The sequence below is a fragment of the Zonotrichia leucophrys genome, chromosome 4 (genome assembly GCF_028769735.1).
Source record: "Zonotrichia leucophrys gambelii isolate GWCS_2022_RI chromosome 4, RI_Zleu_2.0, whole genome shotgun sequence".
NCBI lineage: Eukaryota > Metazoa > Chordata > Aves > Passeriformes > Passerellidae > Zonotrichia > Zonotrichia leucophrys.
The window spans coordinates 30,971,209-30,982,884 of NC_088173.1; the positions used below are offsets into that span (position 1 = coordinate 30,971,209).

The window sequence follows — 11,676 nt, forward strand, 5'->3', positions numbered from 1 at the left end:
TTTTCTGGCTTTCAGTTTCCTGAGTCTAGTGAGAGCAAGGATGCTGTTACCTGTCCTGAATGCTGAGCTGGCTGCACAGACCTGGTATTTCTCTGTTTCCTCTGGAGAACGTGATCTGGCAGTGGTGGTGCTAAAAGTACATCAGCCAGAAAAAGGCAGAGAAAAGGCAGTGCAAGAGACAGATTTTGTACAGCACCTGTGACCCACACTGCAGCCTGCTGCAGATGTGGAATGTGTCCAGCCCAACACAGTGAGGGTCACTTTTCTGTCTTTTTCTCTCACAGGTACACTAGTGCACACTCAGAAACTTGTTAAACAGGAAACAATGTCCCTGGCATTGTCAGACTTGCCCCATCACCAAATGACAGCACATATGACCCACAGGCTCAATCCCATGCGTGCAATTCCAAACAAAATCCCGAATATTTCCAGTGGGAAGGAAATGTTGATGCTACAGGTCAAACGCCAGAGATATTTTGGACAGAAATAAGGGTGTTTCAGAGTTGGATAGAATTATCCCATGAAAAAGCCATCCATTTTGACATTACCCTCACGTTCTTAATTCTGAGGAGGGAAAAAAAGACAATAAAGGCCATGTTGAGTAATGTAGTCACTGGTCCCACACTTCTCAGCAGGCATCATTATTTCCAGTCCTGGACTTCATTTTGAAGAGCTCAAGAACATGAAAACATGCTGCAACTGACACCCCTGGATAAAATAAAGAGGTGGCAGCACACCCCAGCATAGATGGTCACTCCAGAGATAAGTCACCTGTAAAAAGGCAGTGGAAAGAGAGAAGCACATCTAATGTTATGCATTGGATAGTCTAGCTTTAAGGTGGCCTTAGAGATAAAATCCAAAGACAGTGCTGGACTTGGAGAAAGAAGATCTTTAAGTAAATTGGCCCTGGCTTCTTTTAATTTGCTTTTACCCAGAATGGGGGCAGTTACTGGTGTAGTCTCCTAGGGATTCATGAGGTGCTAATCTGTCCGTGACTACTTTTTCAGCTGCACTCAACCAGGCAAAAATAAAGTTGTGGGGTTCAGCCAGGCTCCCTTTAAAAATATCTGTCCCTGTTCAGTTGAACACCCATGCTCCCTGTTTGTTGCCCACTGATGAGCAATCCCTCATCTTCCTTCCCCAGCACTGGGTTTCTCTACATGGACCAAACTCTCTGCAAAGCTTTGAGTCAAATTTGCCTGTTGTTACTCAGGTCATCCCACCCCCTGGGATGAATTTTGAGCTGAATCCTGCCTTTGAGCACATGTTGCTTCTAAGTCAACCCAGCTGTTGTCCAGGTGCTCCATGAACTGAAATGCCTTAACCAAAATGAAAAGCAACTTGTTTCTTAAGAAGACATGCCATATTTTACTTAACAATTTCATGTAGCACCAAGATTTGTTGCTGGAAATCACCAGCCCCCCACATCCATCTTCTTTGTCTCGTTTTACATGTCAGGATCTTGAATCTTATCAGGAGGGCATTTTGAGACAAAAATCTCAAGAATGAGGTGGCAGAGCATACGAGTGGAGTCTTTCTGTGAAAGAACAGCAAGGCTTCAGGTTCAGGGGAAACATCATTTTTTTTGACAGTTGATTTTGGTATGAATCACAGCAAGCCATTTTTTCCCTTAAATTTTTGATTTTTCTGTTCAACTCTCCCATGTCTGGCAGTGACTGCCAAGGTTTTCAATCATGTGCTAACCCAGTTTTGGATTTGGTGAAACTCTTGTGAAGCAAGAACATTTCAGATTTCTTAGTAAATAGACATTTTTCAATGAAGCTGAGTAGCTCTCTACACATACCTAAGCTGTCATCAGCACACGCAAACACACCCATGCACACTGATAATGCACAGGTACTCACACAGTAATTAGAGAGAGCTATTTTCAGATGCACAGAGGTTTATTATGAACAGTGAAAAATAAAATAAACAACTATTAAGAGCAACCCAGTAGAGCTCTATTAACTCTGCAGGAAATATTTCTCCATTCTGACAGAATGATAGGCCTATGCTAAAGCTCAAGCCAGTCTGCTAATACAGTCATTTTGTTTCCACAGCTCACTTCCGTGATAATTTCCGGGCCAAAGTTTTCCTTACTAAGTCTCATTTTCTGGTGCATCCTTTGGGGCAGATGTGGGGGCAGCTCTCAGGTTTGTAAAATTACAGAGGGTTTAGGTGGGAAGGGAGGTCTGGGCATCTCTCTGCCCCTTCTCTCCCTCACACCCCCACAGGCAGGTCAGGTCTGATGGGGGATGGTGCCCAAGGATGGAGATGCCACCACGCCTCCAGGCCCCCATCCAGGACTGTCCTGCTCTCCTGCGGCAGATTTATTTCCTCCTGCCTTGACAGTGTTTGCCTTATTTCATGTTTTGGTCCTGATCTCAGCTGGCCGCTCAAGCATGTGCTGTTCCCTTTTCTAGATCTAGCAGCTCTGGCAGGGCTGCCTTTCACCTCCTTTCTCTTAACTTTGGGGAAAGGAGCTATGAAGCTGTTGTAGCACAAGGTAAATTGCATTCCACATCTATTGGAAAAAGCAAAAGCAGGGAATGGCACAGAAATCCATGGTCAGTGGGGTGGAGATCTGATCCCAGGATGCATTCAATCTTCCAGTTCTATCTGGACAAGCTAAATTTTCCCATTTGGACAGCTCTGCATATAGCCTGATTTTTCTAAAATGTGAATCATCTAGGTATGCTTGTTAAAAATGAGGTCATTTAATTGAAATGCTAAATATGTCCTAGGATTTGATTTCTATTTTTACCACATCTCTGTTTAGGACAAATAACATTTTTCCTTCCTTTGATGGTGAGCAAAAGCCTGCTCAGGACATATTATTGAGTTTTTCTTTCACTCCAGATACCAGTGTGAAGTCTAGTACTGATAGAAAATTCACCACTCTGTTTTTTTGTAAGCTCTCCATTTCTGTACTGTTTTTTCAGTACTTCAAGCCCAGGTTTCACTTTTGACTGTAAAAGAAACCAAAATGTATTTAAAAAAAAAAGAAAAAAAAGAAAAAGAGTTGTGTACACTCAGACCTTCCTGCTTGACTGGACAGACCATATCTGGCAAATGGTGGCTGAGGAGTCCTGTGCTGGGAAAGGAAGCTGTGTGACTCTATTTATGTGACTCCTTTCTTGCTCACTCACTGAAAGCACAAGATCTTCTTGACACAGAAGAGCTGCCTTGGTGTGGAAAGCAGGGATGGTTTGTGTTGTACAGGGAGAGGGGACAGCAGCTTGGCCTGTGCCAGACACACTTTCTGTTTGCTGACTCAAGAAAGAGCAAACAAAAGATCAGTAAAAGCTACAGACATCTAACCTAGTGCCTTAGACATATGGGGAGAGAGGGGTATCATCAAATTCAACATTTCCAACCCAGATCCTCAGCATTTTACTGAGAGCTTTCATATCTGGCTAGATCACTGGCAGGACCAGGACCTGTACCTTAGCAGCTACCAAGTGGGAACTAACAAAATTAGCCTCCAGGAGGAGATGTCAGCAGGGTCTTGTCCTTGGTTGTGGACAGATTTTTGGATTCAACAACAGGAACGTCTTAAATTCAGGCCAAATGCAGACAGCTCACCCGGACAATAGTATTGCAGAAATCACAGGCCAGGTGTTGAAGAGGGGTTTGCATAAGACTTAGGGTCTGGAGCATGTGCAACTTGCTTCCAGAGCTGAATTTTCTGAAATCAAACCAAGCTCTGGAACTCAGATTAAACCTGAGCATCTCATCTACTTGCTGGATTGACAATGGAGGGAGATGAGAGGCCATGGACCTCTCTCCTGCCTAGGATTGCAGAGTTATTCCCTTTTATCCAGGCTAGTTTTCTCTGCCCCTCTCAAGAAGGATCTCTGAGATAAAGGTGATTAAGACAAGATGCTAAGTAAAAAACCACACTGGAATAGCTAGAAAGAGCAAATGACCAAAGTGTTGGAGATTTCTTCTGAAGCTCTAGAAGTGGTGCATGGACACCCAAGCTCCTCATGACAAACCTGATTTCCTGTGCAGGAGTGATGATGAACCCTCTTTCTTGGAAAGCAGAGACACTAAAACCATGGATCATGAGGCATTTCTTCCCATTCTCTTCTGCTCCGGGCATGGTTTCCCCCATCAATGTACCCTGTGTATAACTCCTGCTGCTGTGATCACAGGCACCCACAAATGTGCAGATGCAGATGAAGAGCAAATCCAGCCCTGCTGCAGGTAACAGGAATTTCCACCCCAGCAACAGCAGCTTTATTAATTCACCAAATCACATTGGCTCAGGATTAATTACGCAAGCTATGATAGCACGCATGGACTCCACCAGCTTGTTAATGATTCATGTGCCTTTTAGCCTCGGGGAAGAAAAAATCAACATGAGGTAGGGGTGGCACCTTCAAATCAGAGGGGCAGCTCAGCCAAAATGGCATGGCCTTCTGCCTCCTCCCATTAGCACTAGATCTTGCTCCTGGGGACTTCCAGAGAGCTCACAAATACGCTCCAAGAACACAATAATTTTTTTTTTCTGTGCAATTTTGTTTGTAGTTTTATGACATTGCTACCTTTTTCCTTTGCAGGCAGGACGTGCTGTGTAGATATGTGGCATTCCCAGGCCAATTCCTCAGGGCCACACAACTGGCATGAGAGCAGCACTACTCAGCCCATCCGTCCCCTCTCTACTAAGGGCTGGAAAACAAATCTCTGGCAAGAGGTACACGCATGGGGCTAGCATGTTTTTGTGCTATCCTAGGGAACTGTCTTGGCCTCCAGGTGTGGGCAACTGAGGGAGTTCCTGAAGCAGAGGCTCTGTCTTTGCAATTAATAGCCCTTGACGGATTTTTCTGTCATGAATTTGTCTAATTGCTCTTTGAACTTGTGTGAGCTTTTAGCATGCACAACATCCTGTGGTTCAGTGTGTCCATGCTCTAGCTATGCACTGTGCAATGTCCCTTCTGTGGGCCCTGTCAGCTGGTGTCATTGTTTCTCCCGACCCTACCAAGCTGTGAGCCAAGGAGCACAGGCCCAGGCCTGCTCCTCCCTGTGCCGCTCATCCTGCTCTCCTGCCACACATTAGCCACAAGCACACACACAAGAAACTCTGCTGCATCCAAGATAAATTCTTATATGGCAGGGAAAGTCAATTTAAGACAATTGTTCGGTTTTGCCAGCTTCAGAGCTGGACACATTGTGGGTGTGATTCAGTCAAGTGCTAAGACTGTGCATAGCTCTGAGTCTAAAATTTTTCCTTTTGTGGTCTTACTGCCTAAGTCAGCTTTTGCAACAGCAATCAGTTTCTGGAATGAGCTTGTCAAGGACAGGATCACCAGAATATTTATAGGCACTAGAAGAGGCAGTCTTTGAGCCATGAAGGAAATTGAATTCTGATGGAACATTTTATTAGGAACCATCCCTTCTGAAGGAAGCCCTGCTCCTGGGCCATGAGTCTGGGAGCCCACAGAGACTCCTGCAGGTCACTGCACTTGCAGACTCCATAACTGTGGGTATGACATGAGTCAGAGCTGTCACAGCCATGGCTTGCTGATTGAACAGGTACGTGGTAGGTGATTTGAAATCATTGATAAGGATAATGAGCATGATTACAGATTAATCTGCTTTTTGCAGACTAAACCTCACACGTTATTGGTGCCATCAGCTACAAGCAAGCTCTGGAGACTGCCTGAAATGCACTGTGTGCCAATTGCACAGCTGATCTGCTGCAATACCCTGTCCTGTTCCCATTAGGAGGAGGATCAGGCAAAGGGAAAGACCTGCCTAAGAAGGAGGTTTCTCAAAAAGCCTAAATACCCATTATATCCATTCTCTTTGGAAAAGGTAGTTTTCTAATGCAGTTGAAAGGATCAGTCTGGCATTCATAGGTAGCCTTTATTAAATACATTGATGTCCTCCATGTCCCTTGCTTCCTCTCCACACAGTTCCTCTTTCATTTTCTAATAAACTGTTGCATGGTATAAAAAGAATTGTTGTAAATCCATTTGCCCAATTCAGAAGCCTTTACCATATCACTGAAGATGATTCATTGACCACATGCGCATTTTGGGGCTTTGTGTGGCCGCCTTCAAGGATCAGGCCCTGTTTACCTGCACTTTTTTATTTCTCTTAGTTGCAGAGGAAAGAGTAGATTCATACTGCTGAATGTGTCTGTAGGATCTCCCATGATTAATGCCCTGAAATGGCAAGAAACTTCTGTGAGATTTTCTAACTGGTTGCATTAGGTATGTATCAGCAGCTCTGCATTTTCACAGAGCCACAGAATGGGTCAGATTGAAAGGGACCAGAGTGGTCATCTGGTCCCATCTCCCTGCTCAAGCAGGGTCATCCCAGAGCACATGGCACAGGATTGTGTCCAGACTGTTCTTGAATACCCCCAGGGAGGAAGACACCACAACTTCTCTGAAAAACTTGTTCCACTGTATGGTCACCTGCACAATAACTATTTAAACATTTATTTTTTTATTTAACAATGGCATTAGCTGTGGGAACAGTTGTGGGTTTTTTCCCATTTTAAATGCCTAAACAGGTTGTTTATTTTGCTGATCTTAGCTGCCTGTTAAATCTGATGGGCACAAGGCCTTTTTCCAGAGCCTGAGAGAGCTGTGCAAGTATAACTGCATTTTGTGGCCTTGAGTTTTAGGGATTTTAGGTTCTCTTTTTTATGACTCAGTTGTTTTTCCAATAGGTTTGTGAGTGCTGTGCTGACTAAACAGTGTCACAGATGGGATGAGCTATAGCAGGGAGAACAAGAGATGTTTACTTTGGGAATTTCCTATTCTTGTACCCTGGCCAGGCTGGTGTGCCCACTTTGCACCTCAAGGAGAATCCTGCCCCCCTGAGCTCCTGCCTAACTCCCACTGAAGTTTAAAACCAGTGTTTGGAAATTTTTTCTTACTAAGGGCAGGGCAAAAAGAGGGTTGCTCTCATGTGAGAGCAACCCTCAGCCTCTGTGCAATTCTGAAGTGGGAACAGGAGCCCTTACTGGACAGCTGGGGAAAGTCTGGTAAAGACTCGGGGTATGACTTACCTGAAAACACCCAGCAAGCCATACTGCTGCCCTCAAACAAGACAAGACTTCTATTTTCAGCCAGCTCTGGCTATTTATATTGTTATCTAACCCAAAGTGACACAGAGCAGCGGTAGAGATACCCCAGCTGTAGCCAGAGAAGCCAGCCTAATTGCATTAGTAATAAACTTTCAAAGAAGGCTTGCGTGGAAAGCAAAGTGTTGGTTAAGTGAATTAATTTTCTTCTGGTCTGAAGGATGCTAAATTAGCCACCTCTTCCTGTCTCATCTTCCCTGACAGGTCAGTGTGGCTTGTAACTTGAGTAACACCTCCACCCAGGGCCCGGCCACCCTGCAGTCCTCTTTCACTGGGGAGTGGTGGTGCTTAACTGGGATATGCTAAAGACAAACCCTCAGCTAAGCTGTTTTCACTTTAGAAACCCTCGGTCCCAGCCCAGGGCTCAACACCCTTAAGCTGGTGTGAAGGCCTGTGGGGAAGGTCAGGTTTCAGTAGCTCCTCAGACTCTTAGTAAATCTAGACTTGATCTTGCTAAAGGTCTCACATAAGATGGGTAATGCCAAAGACCAATGCCTCAAAGCAGGAGAGCTGAAGCCCTGTTGTGGCTGATGCAGAGGAGCAGATATCTGCATCAGATGATTCATCTGAGCAGTCTTAGGAGGATGAGTCACTGGCTGGCAGTTGCTGGGTCTCTCTCTCTTGCCTGTGAGATGACCTGTGAGGTGGCCTTCAGTGTCCCCCCGTCCACTGATGGAGCTCTGCTGGTTTCCTGAGACATAGGCTGAACTCCCTGTGCTTTGCTGCCCTGCAAGACAACCGCAGCCCAGAGGTACCAGCCATCACTGATTCCTGGTACTGCCTTGAGATCTCTTCCCATGCTGTGTTTTCCATCCTAAGCTACAGAGGGATAGCACCCCGAGGGGTCTGAAGGGAAGGAAGCATAAAATCAGAGATGAATTGACTCCTGTACCAACAGTTCCCAGGACTGAGAGGGCTCTCTGTCTTGCAGGGCCTTTACCAGCGCCTGCACATCTCTAGACATGGCTAAGCATTTGATTTTCTTTAATTAAGTGAGCAGCAATTCTCCAGTGACTTTTTTCTTTTCAGAGGTCTGAGTTAGTTACGTGCATATGTATAAAAAGAGTATCCTGCCTGAGTTTGATGACTGGCTGGGTGCAGGAGAGCATTGGCAGGAGCCCTATCCCTTCACTTGCTCATCTTTGTGTCAGGGCTGTGGCAGGGACTGACTCTGCCTGTGGATGGCCCAAGGTGAATCAGCTGATTTTGTTTTTCCTCATCACCTTCTCCTTCTTTTCTCTTCTTCTGTGTTTGTTCTGAGGTTCCCAGCTGCTCTGAGGAGCCATGTGTCACTGTGTGGCTCCATGCTGCATGAGGAGCTGGCAGATGCAGTCCTGGTTCATTTGGCCCATTATCTCATTAGAGGATTCTCTCACAGTCATTACTTCACCCAGCCCTCAGAGCAGCTCTCCCATCATCCCAATGACACTATTCCAGTGGCTGGCACAGCAGTGCTGTCTGTCACTACAAGTGTTTTCCTTTGGGCAGGAACAGCCAGGACCCCTGGAAGCTCTGTTTTGTCCCTGTGCACACATTTCTGTGCACATCTTATGTGGCACACAGGCACAGAACAGCCTACTCTTCTGAGACAGACCTGGTGCTGGTGTGTTCAAGGAATGCCTTGGGAAGGAATGCCTGCAGCCAGCAGCTCTGAGGCCTTAGACAACCTATGCTGGGAGGTCTTGGTGCTGCTGCTGGAGGCCAGGATGAGGCAAAATCATTGATATCATCCAGAGTGGCAGGGTGATGGAGCACATGGAAAAAGAGGGTGTCCTAACACACCTCAGAGTGCAGCCCAAGACAGTGATAGCAAACAGGCAGAATGCCATGACACCTGAAGAGGAGTGCTTATTTTGTATTTTGTATTTATTGTTATTATTTTATTATTTAATTATTTATAATTATTGTTATAATAATTTATTATTATTTTGTATTTGTATTGAATGACTCTTGAATAACATTGCCAGTGTATCAGTGCAAAGGAAACTAAAAGCCATGTCCCAGAAATGGAGATATATTTGTACTGTCTCATGACACCAGTGCAGAGCAGAGAGGAGCAGCACTCTGTAAACCCAGGTTCCCTCCAACTTTCTCTTGGTTCATCTCCAACCCCCTGCTCTGGTGCCTTGAGGTGCTTTGGTTTGAAATACAGCTCAGCTCGCAGTGTTGAAAAAAGCTCACCTGTCTCCCTGGGTCAGGACAGACCCTTGCATGTTGGTGATCAGTGTGTCAAGGTTACAAAGGGATCTCGTGTTTCAAGGCAAGACAGGGCAGGTTGTCTCTGCCTGGCTTCAAAGTGGGGGTTATGCTAAAGGCAGGCGGTACAGGGCACACTTCACCCTTTGAAGGGTGCAGTACACAAGGACACAGCAGGAGCAGGAGCACCATTTGGCTCCTCTCAATGCTCCCCTGTTCCCAGAACCTTTGAATCGGTTGCACATATCAATTAAGTGCAGCTCACACACCCTATGAGGCAACTAAGTGCTATTTTACTTATTTTATTGCAGATGGGGAAACAAACGTGTGGAAAGGGCTGCTGACACGTGGCTTCAAATCCTCTGGCAGAGCACAGCTCTCACCCATCTCGGCCGCATTCCCTGGGTCTCCCTCCTCCCCTCGCTCCTCCAGGTGAGGCAGGCTCCCTGCAGCCCCTCCCCAGTGCCAAAGTGCCTGTCTGCACAGCTTGCTCTGGGTCCTGCCCCTGTCTGAAATGAGGGAGAGCCCTGCAGGGTCTCACTCTGCTTTTCTGGGGCTGAGAGGCAGCGCCTGAGGCTGAGCAGGCAGCCTGTGTTTGCTCTGTGCCTGCCATGAGAGGCCTGGTGAGCGCTGGTGTCGCTGGCAGGGGCAGAACAATTGGTTGTACTGATGAATCCTGGGCCTATTGGGGGTCACATATTAACAATAAACTGGAAATGCCAACTAGACCGCGTTCGTTCTTGATTGATACGGCACAATTTAATTAACCCAGGCTTATATTTGAGCGTAGCCCATTAGCATCTGGTATTAAATACTCTCTGAACTGCCTGAGCTTAGCAGCTACCTTAAGGAAGTAATTTGACATCTATTCAGGAGATTTAATTGTGCCATTATGTGCCTGTGTAGGGTACTGAGTGCTGTTTAACCATTGCCCTTATGAGCTCATTCATTACTAGACCCGGGTGAATGAGAGTGGGGGCTCACAACGTCTGAAGCACAGACAGCACCATGAGCAAGACAAATGCCAACCTGTTTGTGTGGCATGCACCGGATAAGTTGGGATCTGCAGGCAAAACCTGTTTGTTTGACTGGAGAGGCAGAAAGTATTAGGAAGTGGCATGAGCCAGAGAGGAGCAGTACATGAGGTAACTCAAGAAGCTTTCCAGCTCCAGGGCTTTTTGGAGAAAGAGGCCAGCACTTACATAGCGAACACAAATGAATTTCAACACCAACAGACTATCCCCAGGGAGGGGGGACATTTTAAGCGACACATTATGGACTCCTGTGTGCCCAGACTGCCAGGATGTCTCTTTTCCCCTTGCTCTCTAGTCCGGGGCTCTCAGGGAGAATGAGATGCATTGGTTCAGTGGCAACTGCTGGGACTGAAGGTGCTGTGATGGAGATGCCACTTGTGGAGTCAGGCAGAGACTCAGCAAGGAGGGGCAAGGTAGCAGAGCCCTCCAGCGTGCCAGCTGAGGCTGTTATCCCTGCAGGCAGTCCCACTCTTTGTGTTTCAGCAATGCACCTGTTGGAGTCTGTCGAGGCACTGGCCTTGGAAAGTCACCATCTGACACCCACCGTGGGGCAGAACCGCCCGCAAACTTCCCTGCCAAACACGAGTGGGTCCTGCCCCAGGCACGTGGAGGAGCTCAGGTGGCTGCACGGGCTGTGGGAGATGGGTGGGAGTGGGGTGCAGCACCTTGGGGCTGGGGCCAGCCCTGGAGGTGTCCTCAGAGCCTCCCACCTTGGGGGCCTGACCCAGCAGCTGGTGGAGAAGCACAGCTGGTTTGTGTACAAGGGAAGGTTACAATTCAGGCTTCTGCAAAAGCACACACACACATTTCTGCTGGGCTGGACACCTTCATCCCATGTGCGTTCAACTCTCCTCCTCAGATAACGCTACCCCTCCTTTAATTTTGCTGGAAGGAAGCAGGCAGCTATTTGGCAGGTCACAGGAGAGCTCAGCATCTCCCCGAGCCTTCAGCAGCCCATTTCCGGCTGCGGTTTGATCAGGTTTCTATATTCATCACTGTGTTTCCTGTGGGGGCATTTCTGATAAGCTCTGCTCTTCACATCCTGTGGTCTCCCCCTCGCCTCTGGCACTCACAGGATGTTCGCTGCACTACGAGCAACCAGGGGCTGCTAAATTACTTGCCAAAAATGAGTAATAGCTGGGTGTTGCAGGCATCGTCCCGAGGATGGGGGGAGTGGAGTGAGCTGAGACACTGGCAGGCAGGCAGGGTGCACTTCAGGGTCTGGGGGGCTGGCTAAGGAAGTGCTGGCTATTCAACAGCTATGCCCTATGGACTGAGGAGAGCCCCAGGAGCTCAGGACTTCAGCCCAAATTTTGCTCAGTCCCCCTCATGGCTGTCTCTTTG

The 11,676-nt window shown here is 47.1% G+C and overlaps 1 long non-coding RNA gene across 1 annotated transcript in view; it reads left to right on the forward strand.

The window, feature by feature from the left end:
* LOC135447362 (uncharacterized) overlaps positions 1 to 10,011 on the forward strand; it is a 77,470-nt gene extending 67,459 nt beyond the window's left edge. The window contains exons 2-3 of the long non-coding RNA XR_010440083.1: positions 4,566 to 4,699; positions 9,610 to 10,011. This is a non-coding gene — a long non-coding RNA (uncharacterized LOC135447362). The remainder of the gene's footprint in view (positions 1 to 4,565; positions 4,700 to 9,609) is intronic.
* Positions 10,012 to 11,676: the final 1,665 nt, after the last annotated feature.